Below are 13279 nucleotides of genomic sequence, written 5' to 3'. Positions count from 1 at the left end.
GGAAACTGCCTGGTGCTCTGCCTAATGGGGAAGGGCAGGTAAGCTGTATGGGTCACATGGTGACATGATTCAGTTATACATGGGAGGGAGAAGAAGAAGTGCTGCCGTTTTGGATGGTTTTATGTTTTGTATCACCCATGTTACATATGTCCTAACACTTTAGATGGGGGTCTTTTGGGGTGGAGTTTCTTTTAGACTGAAATCTAAATAAATAAATCAACTCACTCTTTGGCCCTATGCTATGGAACATTTTTATCAATGCCCTGGGAGAGTACATAAAGTTTGCAGATGACACAAAAGTTGTGTGTGTGTGGGGGGGTGTTAAATAATGAAGAGGACAGGTCACTGATCAGGTGATCTGGTTCACCTGGTAAGCTGGGCAAAAGCAAACAATATTTATTTACTATGGCTTAATATAAATGTATACATCTAGGAACAAAGAATGTAGGCATAGGCGCTGACTCCATGGGTGCTCCGGGGCTGGAGCACCCATGGGGAAAAAATGGTGGGTGCTGAGCACCCACTGGCAGCCCCTCTATCAGCACCTCCCCCTCCCCCCAGTGCATCCTGCCCATCTGCACCTCCCCCTCCCTCCCCGCACCTCCTGCCCACCGCGATCAGCTGTTTTGCATCATGCAGGAGGCTCTGGGGGATGGGGGAGAGCGAAGATGTGGTGTGCTCAGGAGAGAGGCTGGAACGGGGCAGGAAGAGGAGGGGTGGGGGTGGAGCATGGGGTGGGGGCAGGGTGGAGGTGGGGGCCTTGGGGGAAGGGGTGGAGCATGGGGTGGGGGCAGGGTGGAGGTGGGGGCTTTGGGGGAAGGGGTGGAGTGGGGTTGGGCCTGGGGCAGAGCCAGGGGTTGAGCAGTCCCTGGCACACTGGAAAGTCAGCGCCTGTGAATGTAGGCCATACTTACAGGATGGGGGACTGAATCCTCAGAAGCAGTGACACTGAAAAAGATATGAGGGTTATGGTAGATAATCAGCTGAATATGAACTCTCAATGCGGTGCTGTAGCCAAAAGAGCTAATGCAATCCTTGGATGCATAAACAGGGGACTCTTAAGTAGGAACAGAGAGGTTATTTTATTTCTGTTTTTGGCACTGGTGAGACTGCTGCTGTAACACTGTGTCTAGTTCTGGTGTCCTCAATTCAAGAAGGATGTTGATAAATTGGAGAGGATTCAGAGAAGCATGACAAGAATGATTAAAGGACTAATAAACATACATGAGTGATAGACTCAAGGAGAACAAGCTGTGTAGCTTAAGAAAGAGAAGTTGAAGGGGTGACTTGATCACAGTCTGTAAGTACCTACATGGGAAACTAATATTTGATAATGGGCTCTTCAATCCAGCAGAAAAAGGTATAACGAGATCTAATGGCTGGAAATTAAAGATAGACAAATTCAGGCTGGAAAAAAGGCATAAATTAGGGTAATTAACTATTGGAACAATTTACCAGTTCTTCAGCACTGGCACATTTTAAATCGAGATTGGATGTTTTTCAAAAAGATCTGCTCTAGGAATTATTGTGGGTAAATTCTATGGCCTGTGTTATACAGGAGGTCAGAATCGATGATGACAGTGGTCCCTTCTGGCTTTGGAATCTGTAAAAGTTTATTAACTAATATTGGGATTCCTCCACGACCTTTCCACATGGCTTATCCAGAACACCTCATCCAGTTTTGGAAGAGCACTTCCTCTAGTTCCCTGGGATCCAAAAAAACTCAGTTTGACTCCAGCTTATCACTCAGGTTACTTTATTATGCATGCCCAGACGCAGGGGTTTAGGTACAATTCCAATTCATGTCACACACTACACAGTTTATATACATCTTCCCTAGCTACTAACATCTATACTTCTTGCACATAAGGACAAGGTTTGCCAGGTGTCTGGTTTTTGATTGGAATGCCCGGTCGAAAAGGGACTCTGGCGGCTCTGGTTAGCACTGCTGACTGGGCCGTTAAAAGTACAGCTGGTGGTGCGACAAGGTTAAAGCAGGCTCCCTGCCTGCCGTGGCTCTGCACAGCTCCCGGAAGCAGCGACATGTCCCCCCTCTGGCTCCTACACGTAGGGGCAGCCAGGAGGCTCCGCACGCTGTCCCCACCCCAAAAGCCAGTTCTGCAGCTCCCATTGTCCGGGAACTGCAGGCAATGGGAACTCCGGGTGTGGTGCCTGCAGACAGGGAAGCACACAGAGCTGCCTGGCCATGCCTCCATGTAGGAGCTATAGGGGGGACATGCCGTTGCTACTGGGAGGTGCTTGAGGTAAGCGGTGCCCGGAGCCTGCACTCCTGACCCCCAACTGTGTCCCAACCCCCTGCCGCAGCCCTGATCCCCCTCCCACCCTCCAAACCACTCAGTCCCAGCCTGGAGCCCCCTCCTGCACCCCAAATCCCTCATCCCCAGTCCCACCCCAGAGTCCACACCCTCAGCTGGAGTCCTCACTCCCCCACACCCCAACCCTCTGCCTCAGCCCAGAGCCCCCTCCTGAACCCCTCATTTCTGCAAATCGGAACCCGTACCCCCAGCCCAGAGCCCGTACTCCTTCACACACTCCAACCTCCTGCCTCAGTCCAGAGCCCCCTCCGCACCCTGAACTTCTCATTTTTTATGGCCCCACCCAGAGCCTGCACTCCCAGCCGGAGCCCTCATCCCCTCCCACACCCCAACCCCAACCCCCTGAGCCAGCCCTGTGAAAATGAGCAAGTGAGTGAGGGTGGAGAGAGCAAGCGAAAGAGAGAGAGGGGGATGGAGTGAGCGGGGGCCAGGACTTTGGAGAAGGGGCGGGACCTCAGACAAGAGGTTGGGCAGAGGGTGGGGCAAGGGTGTTCGGTTTTGTGTGAGCAGAAAGTCAGCAACCCTAATAAGGACCAATCGCTTTGCAGATTGAATAAGGCAAGTTAATCAATTCAGGGTGTACCTGTCTACTTTGTTTACTATAAACTTATCCACAATAGTTAGTTCAGTTAATTTCTGCCTCGCTTACTATAAACATTCACAATAATTAACTGTTTCACCAATTACTTGTTCAGCAGTTACTTGTTCAGGCTTGTCTTGTCTTAACTTGGGCCTACTCATGTCAGCCAAGGTAGCCCTACAATGAAGAGTACAACACAAGTTCACTCAAATATTCTCATGAAGCCTGGCTACTCAAAAAAACTCCTCCCTCACTAGAAAGCCACTCCCACATCCCATATATCAAAGTGGAATGACAAGTCACCTGCCTCAGGGAATCAGAAGAACCTACTTAACCCCAGTGTCAATGGTAGATTTAGAACACAGGTGTTCCTGGCTTCCACTCCCAAGTTTGGATCACAGCCCTCAAGAAATTGACTTCTCAATTTGTTTGTTACATATGGGCCCGATCCTTTATTCATAGTGCATCACAAACCTCCAGTGACCTAAGTGAGAGTTTTGCTCAGGCCCTAGCCTTACAAATAATGTTTGTTATTTGATTGTAGAATGTCAACAATTTGGAGCAGAATGTGTATTTTCTCCTGGTACAGGATTCAGCACATGGAAGGCACTTAATAAATACTAATTATAAGTTGCAGAAATGACACTGTCAAAGGCATTCTCATAAATCATGTTAGTCGCATAATAAACATGAGCAATGATTTACAACAAAATACCTCAGGGCTGATTGACTAAGCAGATACCGAATCATTCAAAATCCTCTTGTGATTTACTTCATTTCATGTACGTTTTCACACGTGTATGTGATGTTCTTGTGTCATGTTCAATTTGCATAAGCAGCATCCCAAACCAAATCTAAAAAAAGCAGAACCTGGCACAGATATTCAGCCCTGTTATTTTCAGTAGCTTAACATTCTAAAGGCAAGTTGAGATATGTCCATCCTCTAGGAGTTTGCCCTCATAATGAGCAGGGACTTTGGGACTTGGCCATGGTGTCTTAAATGTCCTAAATCCTTTGTAACATGAATAAATTGGGATACAGGCTGTTATTTTGAAAGAGAAAATAGCTCCACCATAGAGGAATGATGAGTTAATTTGAGGTGTTAATTGAATGTATTCCTTGTTCATGACACCAAAAACAAAAAGGTGAGCAGTGATAATTTGTATCCAAACATGAGGAGAGAGTTTAAAATCTGGCAGTGCGAAGGGGACAGAATGCACAGCAGAGCCCTTTATTAACTACTAATTCATGCCCTAGCTGACCAATAGCTTCACATATCTTACATCTCGCTGGGAAATCAACAAAGCTAACCAAATGAGTTCAATTCTTTAAACTTTCAAACATTTAGGTTTGACACTCTTGGGGTGGTGGTGGTGTGTGTGTGTGTGTGTGTGAGAGAGAGAGAGAGAGATTTAGGTCCCAAGCACATTTTTAGAGCCATCTTAATAAGGAAAAATAATAGAGATTTACTTCAAAAAAAATGAAAGCTGAGAGTCTTTTTACAAGCACCAAAGAATAATTCTATTAACAAGGGGCTCAACAACCCCCCAAAGTCCTTTGGTCAGTATACCATCCTTCTGATAGCCAGTATATACTGATAATTAATGTTCCCTTCAGAACATATTTAAGACTGCGGTTTTAATGAATGTATTAGGTATGGACTAGCCACAAAATTCAGATCCACATTTGGAGGTAGAAATATCCATTTCTCTCCCCCAGAAAGATTCCAGGTGTTTAGATCTGGGCCTATGGTGCTTTGACATGACCTGCCATAGTTACAAAACTCAGGACTAGATTTGGACTCACCACACAAAGACTCGGGGTTTGTGTTCATGCCCATCTGTGTTAAACCCAGTTATTGAGTATAGAGAACAATTCAGTCAGCAAATACAGAACTGCTGACATGAAAATTAACTGGTTTGTGATTGCTTCAGGGACCTGGTTCTGAGTGTAATTCTTGGACAGCTGGTTCTCTAGCAGGTGCTGATAACATTGAAGCAGCAGGTCACACTAGCTCACCACTGGAACAGGCTTTACATCCACAGTGTGGCCATGCCCCTGCTGTTTCAATAGTCTCTATGGAACAAGGCAGGCAGCAAGATTAGAAAGTACGGTCTCTAAATTATGCAAAATGAGAGTATAATTAAATATGATGCAAGAAAAGGATCCTTTATATTTGATGACTCTCTTCATCAGTAGATATTTCAACAGTGCATATTCTGCATAACATTAAAGTGCGGGTACATGTTCAATTTTTTATGTAGATCTGTGCAGAATAGAATACAAACTATTGCATAAAACCTGCAAAATGCAATGTTTGCCTCCATTGTAATACTGTTTGCATCTGAGTCATTCTATGAGTATCATATAGCAATGTCTATTATAGAAACCGGATTTACCAAGTAGGCACTGGCCTGCATTCGGGGTGATACAGAACTGCACATCCCCAGGATACACAATGGCTCTCACAGCTCCCTAGCAAGCAGAGAGAGTGTGTTCAGTGTACTACCCCTTAAGAGGGTGCAGCATGCATTCCCTTCCATGGCCAATCACCTGTGCTAGCTGATATGGTGGGAGAGCACAGGCATAGACCTGTTTCCTCCCTGCTGTCTTTGGGGGTCCTAGTGTCCTAGGGATGCTAGCAAAGTGCAGTCTCTACATCAGGGGTCTCAAACTCCCGGCCCATCTGCGGCTTGCGAACCTCCCCAGTGTGGCCCATGAGGCTCCAGCAGTTTTGGGGCCGGGTCTCTCCCTTGGCCACACCTTCCGCCCCCAGGCGCTCCCCCTCCCCAGGTGACTTACAATGGCCCAGGGCCCCGGCGGCACAGTAGAGGTGAGTGGTGTCTGCCTGTTTACTCCATTTGTCTGCTGGCCCCTCTCTACGGCCCCCGGGCAGGGCTGTGCCTCCGCACTGCCCTCGCCCCGAGCACCACTGCAGCCAATGGGAAGCTGCAGGGGCGGTGCCTGGGGGCAGCAGCATGTGGAGGCCCCCCATCCTGCCCTGCCTTGGAGCCCCAGGTAAGCGCTGCACTCCTGACTCCCTCCCAGAGCCTGCACCCCCTCCCCTTTCCCACACACCCCTCCAGCCCCCAAACTCCTTCCCAGAGCCTGCAACCCCACCCCCTCCTCCTGCAGCTCCACCCCCTGCCCCAGCCCAGAACCTGCACCCAGCACCCAAACTCCATCCCAGAGCCTGTACCCCAGACCCCCCACCTAGGGTTACCATACGTCCGGTTTTTCCCGGACATGTCCGGCTTTTCGGCAATCAAACCCCCATCCGGGGGGAATTGCCAAAAAGCCGAACATGTCCGGGAAAATGCCGGCCGGGCACTTCCCCTCCCGCGGCAGCTCTGCTACTCCCCTGACTCTTCGGCTCTGTTTAAGAGCCGAGCTGCCCAAGCGCTATGGGCTTCGGGCAGCCCCCATGCCTCTGGACCCTGCGCCGCTGGAGCCCAGGAGGGGAAGTGCCCGGCCGGGGGCGCAGGGTCCGGACGCATAGGGGCTGCCCGAAGCCCAAGCGCTACCGGCTTCACGGTTTGCCGGGCAGCCTCCAGACCCTGCACCCCCGGCTGGGCGCTTCCCCTCCCGGGCTCCAGCTGCGCTGGGGAAGCGCCTGCCGGGGGCACAGGGTCTGGGGGCTGCCCGGCAAACCGTGAAGCCGGTAGCGCTCGGGCAGCCCTTTTCGTGTGGCTGGGAGTGGGAGGGAGGAGGGGACGGAGTTGGGGCGGGGCTGGGAGTGGGAAATGGGTGGGGCCAGGGCCCCGTGGAGGGTCCTCTTTTTTTATTTGTTAAATATGGTAACCCTACTCCCACCCAAACTCCCTCCCAGAGCCTGCACCCCAATCCCCTACCCCAGACCTCCTCTCCCATCCAAACTCCCTCCCAGGGCCTTAGGCAGGTGGGGGGGGTGGAGTTTTTTGGGAGGCAGAGTTTTGGGGGGCGGGTTCTGGGCGGCATGAGTGACATTATTGGCCCGCTGGGAGGATTTGAGGACTGGCACTGGCCCTAAGGTAAATTGAGTTTGAGATCCCTGCTCTACACAAAGGAAAGCACTGGGCTTGTAAGTGTGCTTGACTCCTGCATGAATGGGGTGTGGTTGTAAGGGCAGGAAGGTTCTGCATCCAGACAGACTACTGGAAAGAGAGATGGGTGTCAGTTGGCTGGTGGGGGATTTTATACATTTTCAGTTCCAGATTGCTGGAACATAGAGGCGTGTGGTCTGTCCCCAGTGGCTGACTGTTGAAATGGGTTCCATCACTGAACGTCAGGGCATGTGATCACATAGTGGGGATTTGCAGAAGCAGTGTCATGAAGAACAAATTCTCCTACTGTCTGCTCATTCTTTCTTCAGATCTGAGTAAACCTGCAAAATCCATGTGGCAAAAACAAAACCTGTAGCCCAGAAAATTCTTAACAACTGGAGAATCAAGAGTCCAGTTACCTATGTGTGTTTTATCCTTCTAATGCCAGATTGTTATCCTTGGATAACTAGGTTCTGGACAAGTGGTGGCCAACCTGTGCCTCCGGAGCCACATGTGGCTCTTCAGAGGTTAATATGTGGCTCCTTGCTAACTTTCCAATGTGCTGTGGGGTGCTCACCGCTCAACCCCCTGCTCTGCCCCAGGTCTTGCCACCACTCCACACCTTCCCCCAAGGCCCCTGCCCCTTCCCCCAAGCCTGCCATGCCCTCGCTCCTCCCCCCTCCTCACCAGAGCCTCCTGCACTGCAAAACAGCTGATTGCGGCGGGTGGGAGGCGTGGAGAGAGAGGGGAAGGCGCTGATTGGCGGGGCTGCCAATGGGAGGGAGGTGCAGGGGGGTAGCAGATGGGGGGCTGCTCACATATTATTGTGGCTCTTTGGCAATGTTCATTGATAAATTCTGGCTCCTTCTCAGGCTCAGGTTGGCCACCCCTCTTCTGGACAGTAACCACTAAGGCTGCCTGATGCCTGAACTGGTGTATAAAACCTGTTCAGGAGTGACCCTTGCAAAGCGATAGGAACTCCCAACTTACTGATTTGATTAACAATGCTCATAACTGCTGTTCTTTTTCTTTTCACCTCTGCCTGGTTGAGCACTGCAGATCTATCTGCTCCTCAGAATTGGTACTCAATGAGGACAGATGCTGTTGCCACTTCATTTTGACCTCTTTTCCTCTTAACTATTTAATCCCTGTAGAGTGTAAGCAAAGTTCTTCTCCAAAATAGAACAGAGTATCTGTCTCCAGCTGTAGGTAATATAGTTCTGGCATATTTCCTGCTGGTCTCTTTGGATTTATGCGGTACTGCAATTAATATAACTGACAGAAGGCAGTATTTTAGCTGTTATAAGATGCAGTATTCATACATTTACTGGTGTTCATTTTGTCCTCATGATGGTGAAGAATATTTCATTTTGTGACACAATGTGCTGCAGGAACAAACAGTAGTTAATACCAGTCAACACTGCATTACATTTTGATCATTTACTCTTCTGATCAACCTGGATCTGTCTAAGCAAGGTCAGCTTATATTGTCCTTTCCAGCATTTAAATTCCAGGGCAGGCAGAAGCGAAGATCAGCTTTTGTAAATGTTTGTTCTCTGAGTCATTGTTTTCATACATGGGTCTGCTTTGCTATTACATTATATATTTCAATGAAAAATAAAAGGAGAAAATTAAATGTTGTTTAAAAATATTAAAGGAAATTAAATAATGGTTTAAACTGAACAGCAGTTACTTGCATGAGTTAACTTACAGGAGCAATGAAACTACTCCAATGAATAAGTGCTACTCAGTGTGAGCAGAAGTTGCAGGATCTGGCCTATTATATTACAGACAGGACCCAAATGAAAATCTTCGGCCTGGTGTACATTTAAAAATTAGATTGACCTACGTGAAACATTTTGTGCACTGTGAGCCACGGTTAGGTTAGCTAATGCCTCCAGGAGAGGTGGATTAACCACATTGATGGAAAAACCCGTTCCGCCAATGTAGCTGTGCAGCAGCTGTAGTGTAGACATACCTTTGAATCCAAACATTGCTGAAATTTGAGGAAGTTATGGCTAGAGCTGATCTTTGTACTTTCCAAGCAAATATTGTTTGAGCTGTGAATGAGGTGAAGGCTAACATCATGGTGAGACATTCAGGGTCAAAGCCCTGAGGAACATAACATATGATTGTAACAGAGCAGTTAGGTGCAGATGTGGCTAACACATCTGTTATGTGGACATAGTCCCAGGAGTTGCTGGGTGTTGTAATCTCCAGACAGGGAACAAAGTGATCATCTGATGAAACATCCGTATGACTGCCTGCTGGGGACTATATGTAAGAGGACTGTTGTCTCCTTACTAAAACTCAGGGGCGTGTTTTGGTTGGCCAGCTCCCAGTACCAAAGAAAGAGGAAGGGTCGATGGGAAATCAGGACCCTGAGACGGACAGTCCCCAAGAACAATGAGGAGAGGCCAGTGCTCCAGGTCAGCCTGATTGACAGGGTGGGCAGGCTAATCCGGGAGTCAGGAGGCCAGGGGGCTCCCGTCCTCCATGTGAGCTGGAATTGCCTGGGTCAGACAGAGTGGGGCCAAGCTAAGGAGAGAGCAGGGGTGCAAGCTGAGCTGGGGAGCAGAACCGTGCCAGCCAGAGGGGCCAGAAAAGCAGCTCAGGGAGGCAGAGCAGCAGCAACAGCAGCAGCTGTGCTGAGGCAGAGTGGAGCTGGAGCTGGAGCTGAGGCAGAGTGGTGAAGCTGGAGCTGGGGCTTGAGCAGTCCAGAGCCGAGTGCGGTGAGCGGCTGGAGAGAGCGAGGGGGACCCTGGGCTGAAGGCCCAGCGCAGGGAGACGCCCCCAGCCTTGCAGGTCAGACTTGGAGGGGGATCGTAACCCCGACGGGGCAGGGGCGACACTGGGAAGATGGGTCCTGCCACTGGAGCCTGAGAGCGTGTGGCCACCGCCAGAGCAAGTGTCCAACCCGCAGCATCCCTGCAGCACAGCCAGGGCCTGAGAAGGAGCCTGGGACTTGTGAGGAACAGACGGAACTGCCCTGACATTCCAGAGACAGCTGGTTGTGACGTCCCCATGCCACAGAGAGGGGTGACGTGTTTTCCTTTAACCTTTCCCATTTTTTCCTTATTTTTTTAAATTGGTTGCTGTTTAATAAATTGTATTTACATTGAACTGTATGTAATGATCAGTGGGTCAGGGAAGCATCCAGTGCAGAGAAAGCACCCCAGAGTGGGGACACCCTCGCCCCTGCCCTAAGTGACTATGACAAGGTTGAGGGGTCGAGCCCCCCAGGAATCCTGGGCCCAGCCTTGTTGGGGTTACAAGGCCTTTGACACACAGGAGAGTGGAAGGGGAGCCGTCAAGGTCAGGCAGGCCTCTGGGTAAAGGAAGTGGGAGCAAGGACTCAGATCCTTTGTTAGCCCACTTCACCAGGTAATGTATAAGCCAGGAAAGTTCCCCACAATAGCGGGACCATTCCCCCACTTACATATATAAAGGAATGTTACTGGCTCAGTCATGGGAAAATGAGGATTGAGGTAAGACCCTGAGGGAAGTCTATACATGGAGTCCTGGCAGGAAGCATAAATGATATCCAGGAACTATTACATAAGGGGAAGAATGTGTCTGATCCTGCTTGCTGAAATCTGGAAAAGCTGCTCCTTGCTTATCAAGTCTTTTGTGTTATTTTGATTCTATTTTGGAATTTGTTTTAAGAACTGCAGCAGAATCTGGACTTTGCTTTAGTTCCCCGCCTGGTGTATCTGACCACTAGCTTACAATGACCATAACTCTATCCAGTTATGCTCTAATACACCAATGGGCTTTGCTGAACTGTCTGAGTTTGACTTCCCCTTAGCTGGAATCAGCTGCTGTCCTTGGATATGGTTCCTTGAATAGGGAAGAAGGCATGTGGCCTGTCTGCCAAGCACTATTCATGGTGCCATAATGAGCGGTCACTCCCAGTAGATTATGCAGTTGGTCATAACATAATTCTCCCTCTCCTTTCTTCCATGCTTTAATCAGCAGTGAAATAAGTTAAGTATCAGAGTAGCAGCCGTGTTAGTCTATATATATAAGTTAAGTATCAACACTGTTAACTATTATAATTGCATATTGGACTTAACTCACTTAGATAAATGGGGCAGTTCACATGCCCTAAAGCTATTCTTTCAGGGTACCTGCAGATGCAGTATATGTCCTCACTGCAGAGTTAACTCAAGTTATCTACACTCAAGTTACTCCTCTTGAGTTAACCGAGCTCAAGTGAGAGCAGTCATGCTGTGAAATAACAGTTGAGCTGTTGTCTAGCACTGCATTGACTTGTATGTGGTGCTAAGATGTCTGTCTTGGTTATAGTTTACCTTGATCGCCAGAACCTTAGGGGTTAGACACTTTTTTGTTTTAATTAAAGTGGAGAGTCTGCAGTGTAAAATGGCAGCTCAAAAGGTGGTGGTATGTTGTACAGCCCTGAAATCTCCAAATTCTGGTCCCATGCACATACTTCAGTGCTTTGCTGGATTGTGGCTTAAATGCAGGATTGCGAGTCTCAGTCCACTGTCTTAATCACAAGAATATCCTTCCTGTCCTGCATGCAAAGAGACTGTTCCTGCAAGGTGCTATGTACCTACTGCAATATGTAGAGTGCCTTCAACTTCCATTGAGTTCAATGAGAATTGGGGGCACTTAGCATATATCAGGAGTGCCAGAAGAAACTCAACACCTCACAGGACACCCAAACTCTCAGCAGCAGCCTAAAAATGCCCCCACCCCCACTAGTTATAAGTTGTTAATATTTTTATTATCTTGTTCATTTCTCATTCTCTTTCTTTTATGCTATTATGTTTTCCACCAATACAATGGGCAGTAGGCCAAGGAAGTGATTATTCTGAATGGATCTAAAATAAAAGCAAATCAAATATAATGCAGCTGCAATAAGATTTTTCCCCAGTCAATTAAGCTTAAGTGATTGATCAGAAGATTCCAATCTAATTCTCCCATAATGTATGCAATTTTGGATAACTAAACTCAGTGGAGAGGCACATACAGTTCAGAATGCCAAAGCGATTCAGAAATTTTTTTTATTAAAAAATAAATAGAGAAAAGCAATCATAGCTTTTGATGGAGCATGTCTGGAGATGTACCAGGAGATCTGATAAATTACTAATAAATTGCCTATTGTATGCTATTCAAAGGATCAATAAGATAAGGAAAGAAAAAATTATCCAATGTCCAAGAAGTGGTCAGTAATTTTTGCTTAGAATATTATAAGTAAAATGTATAATGGATATTTCACAGTGTCTGGCAATGCTGCTGTACAGTAGTTCTGTTTCTGTCAGCATTTCCATAATTATTTCTCATCTGTTTTTTAAGAATTTTATAACTTTGCTGATTCTATTCATTATTAAATTAAAATATTGTTTTCCAGTTGTGGAAGTTTGTTTCTCACTACCTATTAGTGGCAATCAAAGGCGTCAGAAACAGCTGTGGAATGGAGCTTGCCATAAAATGGGTGGGAGCATTGCACACACGGGACTGTTGGGCTTTTGGGTGTGTAGCGCTGTTAGAACTTGTATTTATAGATGGTTAAAAGGGAATTGGATGCAGCAGTGTGAACTGACTGTAATGTTAGCAGAGAGACTAGACTCCAGGTGCTCAGGTGAAGAGGTAGAGACTGACCTCAAAAAAGGCAAGTAGATGACACAGTGCTTGTGTACAGCATCTTTTTGATGCTATGTATATACTTGGGATTTGCTACAGATAGGCAGAATTGCTCCAGTAAAGCAAGAAGTCAGGCACAGAGAGTGGTGCCCTCAACACATGGGAAAAGTCACTGTGGAATGTCTGATATCGCAGGGTTATAGAATTCTGTAGGGTCTGATTTGCCAGTTACAATGACACTTGGCTGTTCTGTAAAATAACTATGCCTAGACTCTTACAGCAACCACACCTTGTATCAGACTAGGCATCAACCAGCAGCAGTGGTAAATGGTAAAGATTTTCTATCTATTAAACAATTATTAACCATGTGCTGTGTTAACATGAAATGTGATTTTAGCCAACTAAGGCCCAACAAAGAAAATAACAGAACACCACTAGCTGTCACCTTCAGCCCCCAACTAAAACCTCTCCAGCGCATCATCAGAGATCTACAACCTATCCTGAAAGATGATCCTTTACTCTCACAGATCTTGGGAGACAGACCTGTCCTCGCTTACAGACAACCCCCCAACCTAAAGCAAATACTCACCAGCAACCACACATCACTGAACAAAACCACTAACCCAGGAACCTATCCTTGTAACAAACCCCGATGTCAACTCTGTCCACATATCTATTCCAGTGACATCATCATAGGACCTAATCACATCAGCCATACCATCAGGGGCTCG

At 47.6% G+C, this 13279-nt stretch overlaps 1 long non-coding RNA gene across 2 annotated transcripts in view; it reads left to right on the top strand.

The window, feature by feature from the left end:
• Nucleotides 1-9848: 9848 nt before the first annotated feature.
• Nucleotides 9849-13279, top strand: part of LOC135981784 (uncharacterized) — a 49766-nt gene continuing 46335 nt past the window's right edge. For both annotated transcript variants that reach the window (XR_010598945.1, XR_010598946.1), the window contains exon 1: nt 9849-9977. This is a non-coding gene — a long non-coding RNA (uncharacterized LOC135981784). The remainder of the gene's footprint in view (nt 9978-13279) is intronic.

This window comes from Chrysemys picta, chromosome 2 (genome assembly GCF_011386835.1).
Source record: "Chrysemys picta bellii isolate R12L10 chromosome 2, ASM1138683v2, whole genome shotgun sequence".
Lineage (NCBI taxonomy): Eukaryota > Metazoa > Chordata > Testudines > Emydidae > Chrysemys > Chrysemys picta.
Note: the sequence above shows the minus strand (reverse complement) of the source record. Positions and strands in the feature narration are given on the sequence as shown.